Consider the following 15,230-nt stretch of genomic DNA (forward strand, 5'->3'; position numbering starts at 1 on the left):
GGCAAATCCACGGGAGACACAAGTAGACCGGTGGTTGCCTGGAGCTGATAGAGGGTGGGGATGGGGGGTGGGATGCGGAATGACTGCTAATGGGAAGGGGTTTCTTTCTGGGGTGATAAAATGTTCTAAAATGGATTCTGCTGCTGGCCATACAACTGTGTGAATATGCTAGATATTGTTGAATTATATAATTTAAATGGGTGAATTGTATGGTATATAAATTATATCTTGGGCGCCCGGGTGGCTCAGTCGGTTAAGCGTCTGCCTTCGGCTCAGGTCATGATCCCAGGGTCCTGGGATCGAGCCCCGCATTGGGCTCCCCCCTGCTCAGCGGGAAGCCTGCTTCTCCCTCTCCCACTCCCCCTGCTTGTGTTCCCTCTCTCGCTGTCTCTCTCTGTTGAAAAATAAATAAAATATTTAAAAAAAAATTATATCTTAAGGAGGCTGTTTTATATATATATACATATATTTTAAAGATTTTTTCAAAATTTTATTTATTTGAGAGAGCACGAGCAAGAGAAAGCACAAGCGGGGGGAGGGGCAAAGTGAGAGGGAGAAGCAGGCTTCCCACTGAGCGGGGAGCCCGATGCGGGGCCGTAGGCAGACGCTTAACCGACTGAGCCACCCAGGCGCCCCTTTTTTAAAGATTTTATTTATTTATTTATTTATTTGAGAGAGAGAGAGAGAGAGAGAGAGAGAGAGAGAGAGAGCACAAGCAGGGGGAACAGTAGAGGGAGAGGGAGAAGCAGGCTCCCTGCCAAGCAGGGAGCCCGATGCGGGGCTCAATCCCAGGACCCTGAGATTATGACCTGAGCCGAAGGCAGATGCTCAAACATCTGAGCCACCCAGGCGCCCCTATATATATTTTAAAGTGGAGATACAACCTTGCTTATCCACTTTTTCCCCCTAGTTGGAGCCCTGCAGGGAGCCCACTGACTTGAGTCCACTTCCTGTCCATCATTGCTGGTTTTCCCCTGCCCCCCTTTGGACAGGCCCAAACTCTCTGTGACAAGCTGCCTTCACTGGCCCCTTCCTTTGGCTTGACTGCACAAAGGGCTCTCTAATAAACTCCTGCCTCCTGTGCTGTAGGACCAGGTTGGGAAGGAGCACCAAGATGAGTCCCCCCATCCGCCCCGCCCCGCCCCGGATTACCTCAGTCTCTGATACAGTCGATACAAAATTGATCTCTATTGAATGAACGGTTGACAGAGGAGATTGGGGTAGGGGTAAGGGGAAATGACTGCTAATGGGAAGGGGTTTCTTTCTGAGGTCACTTGAAATGTTTTAAAATTGATTCTGCTAGTGACTAAGTGTTATTTGCATAACAAGGATATACTGAAGTTCCTTTAGGGAGGAACTTCCTGTCAATTAGGATTTCAATTCAACTCAACTTCAATTTCAATTCAACTTCCTATCAGTTAGGATATCAATTAAATCCTATCAATAGGATTTAAGGCTTTGTTTATTTTCCTCAGGGCACATAGAACCTTTACAGGGACCTGGCAAGAGTTCTCCCGTTAAATCCTTAGCAGCAGCTTAGCCAAGAAGGGGCTGAGTGACATATTCGAAGTCAGAGGGCTACAAGGCTGTGGAGCCATTATCCATTCTCAGGTCTGTTTAGCTGCCAACACCCACCCTCCTCCTGATGCCTCTGTGGCCCAACAGAGCACAGACTGAGACATGAGGGGGGAAAGTGGTGGGGAAGGATGAAGAATATGGAGAAACTCTAAGTCACTGCCAATGAAGGACCCAAGGAAATGCATGTGAAGCATCTCCAACGCATGACAGCAAGTCCCTAGCGTCTCCATGACCTCTTCAGGGTCATAGTCAATAAGTTACTCATCTGGTGCCAAATATACTTACCAGTCCCCCCCGCTCCCCTGCCATTACCCAGCCCTGCTCAGCCCCACTCAGGCTTGGTTTCTTAGCAGCAGTGAGAACTATCTTGGCCTTGGCAACATGGAAGCATCCAGGCTGGGAGCTGAGTGCCCCACGTGATTGATTGCTCAGGATCCTCAGCTGCGGCCCCTGGGTCAGGCTCCTCCACTGAGAACGAGGCTCCTGAGCTGGGAGCTTCATTCCCTCCTCAGAAAATCCCCACCAGGCAAAGCCAAGAAGGCAGCACTTACAGCATCATTAAATTATAACGAGCCCTGAAACTCACTCCAAAAGCCTGGGTCTGTTTGTCCTTGCGGTGAGAAGGAAGCAGGTGATTGGCTGGCCCAGCTCGGACTAGCAGGCCTTATCTCGGGCTGGTTATTATTTGATTAAAGAGGCTTCCTCCTCCTCTAGTGTTTCAAAACTGTGCTGGGAGAGTTTGCTGCTGCCTGGGGACTTTTTCTGAGGTTACTCCCGAGCACCCAAAGTCCTTCGGCCTCCAGCCGTACAGACAGCCAAAGGAGCTTTTGTCCGCCACCACACACGGGCAGGGGCTGTCTTCTGAAGAGTCTCCATCAGCTTGGCAAATCAACTGGTTGAACATCATTCTTCAAACACCATAGAGTCAAGGATACAGGTATTAAAGGTAATTTTTTTGGGGGGGGCGTCTAATTTCCTAGGATGTCATGACATTTGAAATGGGGGTACGGTGGAAACTCTGGGGCTCAGAGTGGAGAGCAGGAGAGGCAGAGAAAGTGGAAAAAGGAAGTGCAAGAAAAAAAAAAGACTCCGAATCTTGGAATTCTACAGAAAGGCAAGGCCAAGGTGTGAGTTATTTGCAGCTGGAGTGAGGTGTGAGCGTGATTGCCATGTATCATTGGCATCTGAGCACTTTTGCTCTCATGAAGCCCTGCCGAGGTCTGTCCACTCCCTTGGCGTGTCTGTCATCCTCCGCACTGGCACAGAACCCCAAAGTCCTGACAGGATATTGGACGCTGTGTGAACAATCCAGTTGCTTTAGCTTGAAATGTATCCGATCTGATATGCAAATGGGACATGGCCTTCAAAGGGTGGGCTTGGTGGCACCAATCCTCGTGATGTTGACCACAGAGAAGAGCAGAGTGGGGCCGAGCACCGCGTTTATGAGAATTTCTTTCCCACTTCGTCGGAGATGCCCGTGCGCCGTGCCCGGTCTGTTCCCATCCCCGCCATGCTCCCCGGCTCAGCTCGGGCTGGGCGGACGGAGGACAAGTCAGAGGACTTCCTCCTTCACCGCTGATGCAAGCGGGGCTCCGTGTGGTGCCACGGTTGGGGGTTAACCGCCTGGGGATGAGGACCAAACTGTCCTCTCTAACTGTGAGGTTTGGCTGGAGGTGGCCAAGGGGGGCGGGGTGGGGAGCAGGATGCAAAACAAGAAAAACATTTTATCTTGGCATTAAGTAGAAAAGAAGGCTTTTAGAGTAAACTGGTATTAAAACTGGTTCTTCTGTCCGCATGTTGGCTGACTGTGTTTCCTCTCTCTGGTCATGGCGGTTGTTTTCACTGCCAAGTGCTTCCATCCAGGCTGCCTTAATTCCGAACTGCCTGTACCCGGGTTGTTTGTGCTTTGCTGGCATCAGCGGGATGTTGGCAACACTTTGCCCCACAAAGCTTTTCCACAGGGTGGAGGACCCTTCTTCCTGCTGACGACTCTGCAGCGCCCCCCGCCCCAGGAATTGTCTCTGCCGAGGCCCCCATGGGGTTTCCTGAGACTATTCAGAGTAATGGTCCGAGGAGCTTATCTCCTCCTAATTTTAAGGGAAATGGCAAGAGGGAGGACAAGCCCAGAGCAGGGGCTTGTACCTCTTGGACCTGATTTCTTTCCTGCTCCTCTGGGAACCCTTCCTCCCTTTACCGTTGTCTGGATGGCCTGGGTCCTCCTCTCTCACCATCCCTCCATCCATCCCTGTCCCGCCACACGCATACTCGTTCTTCCCACCCACCACGGTTACCTTACTGCACGCTCTCCTTTCAGCTTGCAGCACCCTCCACCCTCCCCTGCGCCCTGCTCTGGCCAAGTCAACATATTGGGTCTTTGAGTAAAGCCTCTTCCTCCGGTACTAGGGTAGGGTCCCCTACACTTTAGCTCATCGGACCCCCTAATCATACTGTCTTACGATTGCTGTGTCCGTATGCATTGCCTCCCTGACACCGGCAGCTCTGTGAATCCAGGGGTCTTGCTTGCAGTCAGGCCCCCAAAGCCTAGCAGCGTCTGACACCCAGTAAACTCTCACTGGTAATAGCAGGTAACGCTGACGGAGCACCTTCTCCCTGCCCGGCGCTGTTCCACGCGCTTTACACTTGTTAACTCAGTCCTCACAACACACCTGTGAGGTGAGTATCAGCCCATTTAACAGATGAGGGAACTGTATTAAGAAACAAGTTCACCTCGTAAATGGTGGACTTCAGAGGACATGCTTTCACTCCTATGCCGCGTGTCAATCTGGTGCTGAGGGAGTCCATGAAAAACAAATGACTGGTATCAGGGTAATGAGCAGGACACCAGGCAACTCTCCCATCACTCAGCTGAGCGGACCACACAGGAACCACAGGGCATGTTGTGAGCAAGGCTTTGAGGACATGGGGGTAAGTGCGCACAGACCCTGACCAGAACAGGGCTTCGTTGCAAGCTCTGTCCTCTCTGTCAGGATCCGCTTTCCCTGTCAGCCTCTTGCCCACCTTGGTAGCCAGGTTTAACCACTTATGGGCTCCAACCTCACGACTGAGAGGGGCTCCAGATCAGGAATTTGGTCCAGCCTGGAAGGGAGCCCTTCAGGAAATTATCTTTGGCTGGATACTCGGAGTCGAGGAGTCGATCAGGTGTTGCGCTGAGGGCTTTCCCTGCCAGATCTCGTTTATCCTCCTTGTGAGGGAGGGGGTTGGCATCATCCTGTATCTTGGAGGAACAAACTAAGGCTCAGGGAACTAACTTGCCCAAGCTGGTAAGTGTGAGAGCTGAGCCTCAATTTCTGATGTATCTAGCCTCAAAGCCGGTGCCCTTCCCACATACCAGGGGCTTTCACAAACACTTAGCTTTGGGCTCCCTGCCGTTGGGGGATGGGTCCCCTCTGAAATTCCTGTCAGGCAGCTATTTCTGTTCCACCGTCTGCCTTCCCAGTTGCTGAGTGGGGATCTCCTCACTGCGGGGTGGTCCTCAGCGTTGTCTTCCCTGCCTGGACCACGATCCAGCACGGGGCTTGACAAGACCAGGGACTGGTTTGGGGGCATCTGGTCCTAGAACATCACAGCCAAAAAAGCCTAAACCCAAGGCCCCCAACCTAAGGGAATCTGTACAAAGTCTGAAAACTTTTCTTAGAAGAGTGGTAAAGCATTGGGAGGCTCATTCAGATCCGCTGCTGAATTTTGCTTTTTCCACTTGTTATTTAAATTGTCTAAGCTCCAGTTTCCTCATCTAGAAAATGGGTATAACACGTCTCTTGTGGGATTACTTTGAGAATACAGATTCTGCATTCACTAAATGTGGGTGTGTGCCTGCCATGTGTGAGGCGCTGGGAAACAGTGGAGAATCAGGCAGAGGAAGCTCCCTTCCCTTGTGGAATGTACAGTTGAATTGGGGCAATAGGTATTAAAAAAAAAATCACACAAATAATTAGGTCATTCCCATTTGTGGTGAGAAAAAGAACAAAGGACCTCATTTAGCTGGGGGTGGAGAGCTAGTCAAGAAAGACTTCTTTGACGAACCAATAGCTTATGAGCACCTAACATGCCACCTGGCCCAGAATGCGGTAGGTGCTCCGTACATGGGGCCCTGGCCAGCCACCTGCAACTCTCTGGGACTCAAAGGCTGTGAGTATAAAGTGTGGGGGGTGGACTGAATGATTCCTCAGGCTGAGTTGCCCGTTTCTGGTACTTAAAATTCCCTTGATCCATAGCAAGATAGAGTCAGATTAAAGGAGAATCCCCTGACTCCCTGTCCAGTGCTCTTCTACCCAGCTGTCTGCATGGATGGAGAGAGCCTCAGTCCAAACTCAAGGAGGCCAGGAGGAAGACTTGGCTGATTCTGTCTCCTGGAAGCCCCTTTCTCTAGCACCTCCTTCCACTCCCCAGCTGGAGCCCAACATCCTTGCTCCCCGGGGGTCACTCATTTTAGATGGAAGTCCCTAAGCCCCTTCCCAGGGACAGAAAACAGGTTCTCTGTGTACTTGTCCTCCAGGTTCCTACATGTCCAGTGTGGATGATTAACCCACCGGGGGCGATCGTCTCTGGTGGTAAAATTCCAAGCACAGGCAGGCTGGGAGGGGAGCAGCAAGTTGAGGATTTGGGGAGGGGCCCATCATCTTCCTTGGCTGCCCCTTTCCCCAACCCACTCAGCCTCCCCCCAGGAGCACCATGTTCCTGTCGCACTGCACACAGTGTCTTTTGTAAGCTCTCTGGCCAGGGATTTAGTGACAGCCCTTGTGAAGAGCTGGTTAGCATTTTTTCCAGACAAAGCGTGATGAAAGGAAACGATCAGTTTCAGGCTCCTGATTCTCTCCCACCTTCCCCATGGGGTACCCTGTCCCCTTCCCCATGGGGTACCCTGTCCCCTTGACCTCCAGGGACATATCAACTCCCTATCTCCTCTTCCTAACCTGGGGCTGCACCCTTGCCTTCAGCTGTCTGTTAGCCAATCCCTACCTACTGCTTGCTGGCCATAATGCTTAGTAGGACCTCCCAGGGACATCGGTGTTTTAGCCAGTGATGCCTGAGGGATGCCTGAGGGAGCAATAATGGCCGGAAGGCAGGCTACAGGACTGATACTTCAAAACATACAACTGTCTTCCCATGAACTCAGGATTTGAAAACCTTTCTTTGGTTGGCGGGGTGGTCAAAGAGGATTGGATGGATACTGAGAACAAAAATGCTATATGATAAATAATACATTACACCAAGAGCATTTCCAAAGAGACTTTGAATAGCAAGTTGTACCCTGAGGCAAATCCTCCCCAATGGGTCATAAAAGGAAAGTGGCAGGATATGCGCAATGGAAAGCACACCCTCACCACTCAGTTCCCAGAACCTGCAGCCTTGCTGATCTTACCAGGGTGAACTTGGGTTCTCTAGTCCTGAGCAGCATTTCAGACGTATACCGGGGCTCTGAGTTGTCATGCTGAGCCAGTGCTGACGAAAATACTCCATCACTCCTGAGCTCTCAAGCAGCAGGCGGCCTGGAGCCCCTCCCCACCCCATCCTCCCCTTGCCTCAATGCACTTGCTTAATGAACTTGGCATTTGGCCTCCAACCTGCCCTATGGGTCTGGCAGGGAGTTTAGCTGAGGCTGGCTCTGTGCATTGAGCTTCAGCCTCTTGCCAGAAATTGAGCTGGCTTAAAAAAAAAAAAAAAAAAAAAAAAAACTACCCAAAATAAGTTTTTAAAAAAAGCAACATCCATTTCCCCTGTGAGCTGGACTTTTTCTGCTGAGAGGAGTGGTTGCTGTGGAACTTAACCATGGGGCTGCTTGGTTACAGTGTGGATGATGTGTGCTTTGTGTCAATTCCAAATTAAAAATGACTATGAGGAACAAGGGCCTGGGAAAAATGGAAAGCCTTGGGACTGAAAGCTCTTCTACGACTTGGCAATGGGAAAACAGCAAGGATCAAGCAGCCGACAGGCGGGGAGGTTGGCTGCTCCACACCCAGCCCTGCTTTGGCCCAGACAGTTCAGGGACGTGGGAGAGGTGCTGAACCTTCACTCATCCGTCCTCTGGCACCTCCCTGGGGCAGTAGTAGTCCTAACCCCCATCGCACTCCCTTTGGGGCTCATTTTAATTATCTTGTGGGATGATGCCCAGGGTGAGCCTCTTGGGTAGGATGGAGGTAGGGTGCCCCATCCATTGCACCAGCCAGAAACAGTATGCATGATTAGACAATAGAAAATGTGCCCTCTCATTGTCACACTGTAGAAGTTTGTGAAGCAGCACTCTGTGTTCCTGGTGCTTTGCCATTTCTCCTTGGAAGGCCCTCTCCCTATACCATCACCCCTGCCCCACTACTAATTAGCTCCGTGACTCAGGGCAACAAGGCACAGCCCCTGTTCTCAAGGAACTCAAAGCCCAGTGGAAGAGATGGGTAATTAAACAAGCAATTTAGGGTAGCATTACCACGTGGGGACCACCACCCTAGAGCAGAGCGGCTTATTCTCAGGGCAGCTTCTATTCCCTCCAGCCCACCCCTCCCTGTCCTTGCCCTGGAATACCTTCTCTGTTCAATCTGGGTCTCAAATCTAATTCTTCTCCCAGCAACTCCAGTGGCTACTCACCGTAGCCACATTCCAGACTGCAGACCAGGGCTGGTCTGTGATGTTTTTCCAAACCACCATGATTTAAGAACTAAGGACAAAGTAGCCAGTCTTTAGGACAGCCATGTGTATTTCCGCGGGAGGAACTTCCCTTCCTTTCCAGAGTCTAACCCTCCTGCTTGTTGGGATGTTGAAACATTCTTTCTTTTATGAGAAGATGATGTTTGTCAGTTTATGTTGCATTTAATTTTAATACTATGACTGGGCGGAATAAAATAGTTAGCATCCATTGTTTACCGAACCACGATAGTTCAAAGTCTGGGAAGCATTGCCAAACAAACTGCTTGTCAACAAGGTTAACACCTATGTCCAAACCCAAGTGGGAGGGAGCCCCTGGGGTGTCTTTCTTAGCGTCTGATTGCTCAGTCGGTAGCAGACTGGCCAAGCTGATGCATTCAAAATCTACTCACTTCCCAAAGACACTTAGCTGGCTGTGGAGGCCAGATCCTTAAATAGACACTCCTGTTTTCTTGGCGTCCCAGGCTGCTGTATGTTTAATGCCTTCAGTATCCAATTTCTGGGCCAAACTCATGAAAATCTAAAGGGGAATTATCCGTCTCAGAAAGCAGTTGCAATGGAAATAAAAGCGATTCGTATTCAGTGTTATCAGGATGTTTAATTTTTCATGGAAATTGCAAGATAAAAGTTGATCTTCAGAGTTGTGTTAACCCAGATCCCCAGCTTCCACTGAGAAGCAGCTTAGAAACTGCTGGAAAAGATGCCAGTACCCTGGCCTGGAGCAGCCTTTTATGGGCCTTCTATCTACCTGCTGAAGTTAGGAAATCTTGGGGTCAAAGTGTCTCGTCTAGTTAAATGAAGTCTCATACTGCCTCTGGTTATCCCGCCATTTTAGATATGGTCCAGGGTATTGGAAGTCCCCACAAAGTTTGATGGGTAGAAGAAAATGCCCATCAGGCAAGCCAAATCCTGATAATATATGTGGTAAAGTCCAAGTTCTTGGGCTATAGTTGAATGTTTCTATATTAAAGGTTATTTAAGGGACACCTGGGTGGCAGCACAGTCAGTTGGGCGCCAATTCTTCATTTTGGCTCAGGTCATGATCTCAGGGTCGTGAGATTGAGCCCCATGTTGGGCTCTGCGCTGAGCGCGGAGTCGGCTTGAGAGTCTCTCTCCATCTTCCTCTGCCTCTCACGCTTGTGCTCTTTCTCTCCCAAATAAATAAATAAATAAATCTCTCAAATTAATTAATTAATTAATTAAAAGGTTATTTAAAATAAGTGATTCATGCTAGGCTTAGATAATTTAGCTGTAAGGAGGGTTTTCCTTTACCACTCTGAAATGTTGGTTTTTCTCTGCGATGGCCAATACAAAAGGAGACTCTCATGTTTGGACTGAGTCCTTCTTGAGGTCAAGGGTGTGCCTTGTGCACATTATTGGTGAACACACTCTTCTCCTTTTGCCCATCTCTTGGCATGTAAGATGCCAAAAAAAATGTTGGTGGTGGTAACAATAATGCAAATGACTCTTATCATTTGGAGAGAATCAGTTTCTGGCAGTTTCTACCTTGACCTAATATGACCACTGATTCATTCATATTTTTCACTTGCCTATTTAATTACTAGAAGAAAGTTCTTTCTTTGACCTGATAATTATGTTTTTGCTTACACCCTAAGAAAAGGAAAGAGCAGGAGTAAAGCTGGTGGGCAGCTAAGGCCTCTAGTGAGCACTCTGTGCTCCCAGCCTTCGTCCCTAGTTTTCTGGAACCTGCCCTGGCTGCTTATTCAGGGTGTGATCCAGACTGGGGAGCAACAGGCTTGGTCCACTTAATTGTATTTGGTTTGCCTGGACTCTTTGGCTGACACAATCTTTTCTACTGAACTCCTCCCTCTTGTAATGGGCAGCCCTCTGGTTGGCCAGCAGCTTGAGGTCTGGCAAGAACAATGTAGAGGGCTTAAGGATGTTTCTCATCACAGCTTTGCCATCAATCAGTTGTATGGTCCTGGGCAGGTCATCTATCTCTCTGGGTCATGGTTTCCACATCTGTAAAACATGTTGGATTAGATCAGAATTTCTCAACTTGGCACTATTGACATTATAGGCCAGATAATTTTTGTTGTGGGGCTGGCTGTCCTGTGCACTGTAGGATGCTTAGCAGCATCCGGGCTTCTACCCACTGGATGCCAGTAGTACTCTTCCCCTCTTTTGTGACAACTGAAAGTATCTCAGACATTTCCAAATGTCCTTCTGGGGGCAAAATCATCCCCAGTTGAGAACTATTGGATCAAATTATATTTACTTCAGTTTGAGAAACCACACTGAGTTGTTACTCCATCCTGTTTCATTGAACACCTACTATATGCTAGGCACTACATTAGGTTTTGTAGCTTAAATATTTTTTACAGATATTCCATGGAGTAAGTGCCATCTACTTCATGAAAATCTGAATAAGAGCTAGAATGGTTTCTACATAGGCATTGAGATAGAATGAAAAAAAAGAGAGACTCTCTCTTTGGATTCTTACTAGCCTCATCTATAAAACATCAACCTTACACACTATTGTCAGGACCTAATGCTTAGCGTACATAAAAGACCTTATCATAGTAGACATTTGATAATTAAACTCATTCTCCTTTCTTCCCCACCCCGAGAGAATTAGCTCTGCACAAAACATTAACTTTTTCAGCCTTGCTCTGCCATCTCTAGGCATCTACCCTTCACCTACCACGTGCCTCCACCCGTCTCCCCAGTCAGGCCAATACTGATTGTCTTCTTAAAAATCTCCAACTGTTTGTTTCAAGGAGAGCCCCCACCCCCACCGCCTTCTCTTCTTTTACCAGATTGTTAACTTGGTCCATTTTTGAAGGAGTTGCCTCTCTCTAGTGAAGAAAAAGATTCTCCAGAGTCTGGAGAATCACCAGAGATATGCCGAAGCCATTGTTTCATGTTTTCTTTGCACGGTGACAAGGATCTGAGGAAGAGGGAGCTCCTGCTTTGCGAGTTATCTGCACTGCTTCTCCAGGGGGCATTGATCGGGTCATGGGTTTTATCATGGGTTGTAAGTGTCTTAAGGGCAAAGACCCTGTGTTGGTCTTCTGTGGGAACTCCTGCACCATCTCCTCCAAGGAAAACATGTTGGTGTTTGCTAGCTTGACATGGTGAAAGGCATCATGGTGCAATAATAAGGGGTTCAGGGCAATGGAGTTTGAATCTGTATTTTCTTCTCTAGTCAGATCCTGACCAGGGGCTATGGGAAACATGCAGACAGTGTAGTTCTTGGAAAAAATAGGTTCAGGCTCAAAGCCCAGCTCTATCACTTACTCTCTGTTTCACCTTGGGACATTTATGTTACTACTCTGAACCTGAGCTGTTGTATCTGAGAAGTCTGCAATCACCAGGGTCCCTCTTCCTAGGGAGGTTGTGAGAATGAAATGGTAGAATATGTGGAAGGCATATGGTACAATCCTAGTAAATATTAAGTACTCAATAGAAATCCACTTTTATTGATAACAGATATCATCTTAAATAGTAACTATAAACGATAATAAATATTACAGGTATTAGACAACAAAAAGAGGGATTTGGGTGGATGAAAAGGCAGGTATGACACTGACTTATTCTGTTGCTTGTGAGAAAATGGGCTCAGAAGGGGAAATGAGGGCAAGGGCGTCCAGGTTAATGGCAGAGCTGGGGCAGATCTTGCATCTCTAGATTCTCCTTCATGTGCTGGTTCTACCATGCTGGGGCTGCTTTCCTGTGTTAGAGAAACAAAATGACACCTATAAACATGGTAAGGCAGACTCTTCGCAGTGGCAGACCACCACGATGGGGCTTTTTACAGTGGGGAAGACAGATTGGACTCAACTCCAAATTAGCATGGGCAAGGAGCAGCGGAGGGGTCAGCGGATGGAAAAGTACTAAGAGGAAACAGCAAGGTTAAGGGGGACTCTGGCTAAACCGACCTAACCGGATTCTTCACCGAAGACAGGCCGGGGTGGTCAGGCAACACCTGCAGGTGGGTGGAGGGTGAGGAGCTGGATCAGATTTGGAAGGTTGGGGATCTGGTGAAACTGACTTAGCAGCGTTCTTGCTAAAACTGGATTTTACAAGGAGGTGCACAGATGGGCTTAGGAGAAGTTTCAGGAGACTGACTAAAGTTTGAATTTTTGTCACCTGCCCAGAAATTTAAAGCCCAAGTTTGGAAAATTGCATACAAATTGAGGAAAATGTGCCTATTGGTTTAAGCAGCATGTGCTGTTCCAGAGGGAATCTTTCTTTCCGGTAAGAGAGAAATGAATATTTGTCTAATGGGTTTCTGATGACCTAGGGTTGCCCGAGAGAAAAGCGGAGTGTGAGAGGAGGCCTAGCCCCCCAAGACTCCCCAGCCACACCAGCCTGTCCTTATGCACAGCCAAACACTGTCGAAACTACTGCCTTCGTCCCTCCATCTCCCACCTTCGCCAAGTTCAGCCCTTACCTCCCAGCCCAGGCCCAAGGGACTGGTGAGTTGATCTTTTGCTTTAATGCTGATATTCAGTCTCAAGAGCTGCTATGAATGACCATATAACTGAGCACAAATCGTGTTCCCCTTCCCAATGAGGCTGCAAGAGGTTTCTCTGGGCTGACTCAGAGCTGTGATTCGTATCGTATCTTTCACCTCTTGCCAATAACCTTTAAGCTTGCTTGAGAAGGAAAGACTGGAGGTTTTAGGCTCACTGTCGAGAGAGGAAGAATTTTAACAGAGTGGCTTGCTACACTTGGTCCTTCAATATTAACTATTTGGGGCTTACTTGCAATGGGAGGTTATGTGGTTCTGTTTAGACACTGGCATCATGTGTAATTCACATGATGCAGAATCAGATGGAATGTATTGTCTTTGGGGATGTTCCTGACAGCAGGGACAAGTAAGGAATCCCTGAGCCAGGGATGAGCTCGGGATGATTCAAGAAGAGGGGTGGCCTTGGGGACCAGGGAGAGGAGGATGGCAGAGGTCGGCAGAGGTTAACAGGGGTAACAGCATGTCGACTTGTGGGCCTTGAGAAGATTTTAGAGGCAGAGGTGCAATCTGAGACCATAATGGACAGAAATGAGGTCCTTGGCCTCATTCTCCGACCTTTGTTGTAATACATTATTCTTCCTCTTTGGTCTCTGGCATTCGTTGCTGTTAGAAACTGGAGATGGGAAGGGGCCAAGGGGAGCCCTCGTCGAATTGGAAGCTTTTGGTTGTGGCAAGCCCATCCTACCACCCTGGCTGATCCCAGCCACCTCACTTGGGCTTTTCTCCTTACAGTATCCCTGACTCACCCAAAAGATCTTTTGGCCGATGCCATTGCCTCTTTGAAATTTTTCTTATCAGGAGCCTTTAAATGCTTTTCCAGGCAGAGCACTTAAGGTGAAAACCAGTTAATGTAATCTTAAAACCCTCTTAATAAATTTCCAGCAACATAAGACCACCAGATAATCATTTTGTCCCCAGGGTCACTCAGAATTCACAGCTCAGTTCCCATAATTAGCATTTCTTTTGTGTCTGAATCATTGAACAGGCGTGAAGAGCCCCAGTGAAAATATTTTGCCTGTTGGCGGTTTTAAAGAAAGCCATAGATACAATCAGTTACCCAAACTGCCTCTAGAGTTGCTAATAATAACAGCCATGTGGCACTTCCCAGTTTCAAAGCTGTGCCGCAAACCTAGCTTACTTAAATTAAAAGTCTACCTCTAGTTTACCTACCTTTATTGGCTTTGGATGATTCCGCCTCCTTCTTCTTCATCCTCTTGATCATCACCAAAACCCTTCATTGGAAAGTACTTACCTGGCTAATAGTAATTAATACTTCCTTTGCAATGCAAATATGTGTTTCTGTCTCATCTTGCTTTAGACATTGTTAAAAGAACAAGATCCCGGATGTGTCTGTCTTCTAAGCCACGCTTTCAAACACTGATTCTTAATCTGGGGTCCATGGATGACCTCGGGGGGGGTGGGTGATGAACCCCCTGAAATCAAACACCAACGCAAACTTTCACATGTACCTTTTTTTTCCTCTGGAGAGAATCTAGAGTTTCATCAGATTCTCATAGTGTTCCCCTGACTCCAAAAAGTGGAGTCTTTTAAGACTTTAGTGACACAACCCATAGTATAGTCATCGAAGAACTCTTATGCAAATTTGTAAGTGGAAAAAGGAAGTTGTTGGGGTTGGAGCTGGGGAAACCTGTGATTCTGAACTACCACACTGACTGATTATGAACCTGGATCAAATGAAGCCTCCCGGACTAGACGTTTTCCCAGAAACTCTTCTGATAATTGCAAACATTATGTATTGCCCACTATACACCAGGCACTATCCACCAGGGCCTTACATATTTTAACTCTTAATCTTCACAACCACCACATAAAGCAGATATTATGACTAGTCTTGCTGTACACATGAGGAAAATGAGGCACAGAGAGATTAAAACTGTAGATTGAGTTTGCATTTAACATTCCAAGACCCTTCACAGTCCTTGATTTTGTCAAGCTGTAATTAATGGTTCGGAGTAATTACCATTTCGGACATGTCTGAATGGTACCCGTGTTGTAATCTCCAAGCACATGCCTAATTAATAACAGGATTCCTATAGGTACCTCCTCTGGTGGATAAGAACAAATTGCAGGTCATGTGCAGAGGAGAGCCAGCTGACTGCTCTTTTAATTAGAATTTGTCTAAGCGTCACTGTGGTTTATAAAATGGGGTTACTGACTAGATAATTTTATTGTAACTATTATCATCACTAAAAAATTCATGCCATGTACCTAAGGCATGCCATGACACTGTAGAGCTTAAAGTTAACTAAGCCTTCTCTCTGAGAGGTTAAAATTTCATTCATTCCAGGATTTGATCAATTTAGGGGGCTTATGATATAATTCATTATATTTTTTCAACAGTTAATGAGCAGGTGACCTAGAAGCTTATGGACTATCCTCTAAAAACATCATTTATAATTAACCTAGAGAAAACCAACTTTGTGGATATGAAGTTTTGTTTAATCCCATCTGTAACCTATAGAGGTTACTAGGAATTCTA

General features: G+C 47.5%; 1 protein-coding gene across 2 annotated transcripts in view; it reads left to right on the plus strand.

Annotated features, from left to right (window-relative positions):
• Window positions 1-2,084: 2,084 nt before the first annotated feature.
• Window positions 2,085-15,230, plus strand: part of GPAM (glycerol-3-phosphate acyltransferase, mitochondrial) — a 59,150-nt gene continuing 46,004 nt past the window's right edge. Inside the window, exon 1 of one of the 2 annotated variants that reach the window (XM_073904204.1) lies at window positions 2,085-2,524. The gene's annotated coding sequence lies outside the window, so the exon portion shown is untranslated. The remainder of the gene's footprint in view (window positions 2,525-15,230) is intronic. The other variant, XM_073904206.1, reaches the window with a different exon arrangement.

The sequence above is a fragment of the Callorhinus ursinus genome, unplaced genomic scaffold, assembly GCF_003265705.2.
Source record: "Callorhinus ursinus isolate GAN/ISIS: 27379988/994484 unplaced genomic scaffold, GSC_fseal_2.0 scaffold20, whole genome shotgun sequence".
Classification (NCBI taxonomy): domain Eukaryota; kingdom Metazoa; phylum Chordata; class Mammalia; order Carnivora; family Otariidae; genus Callorhinus; species Callorhinus ursinus.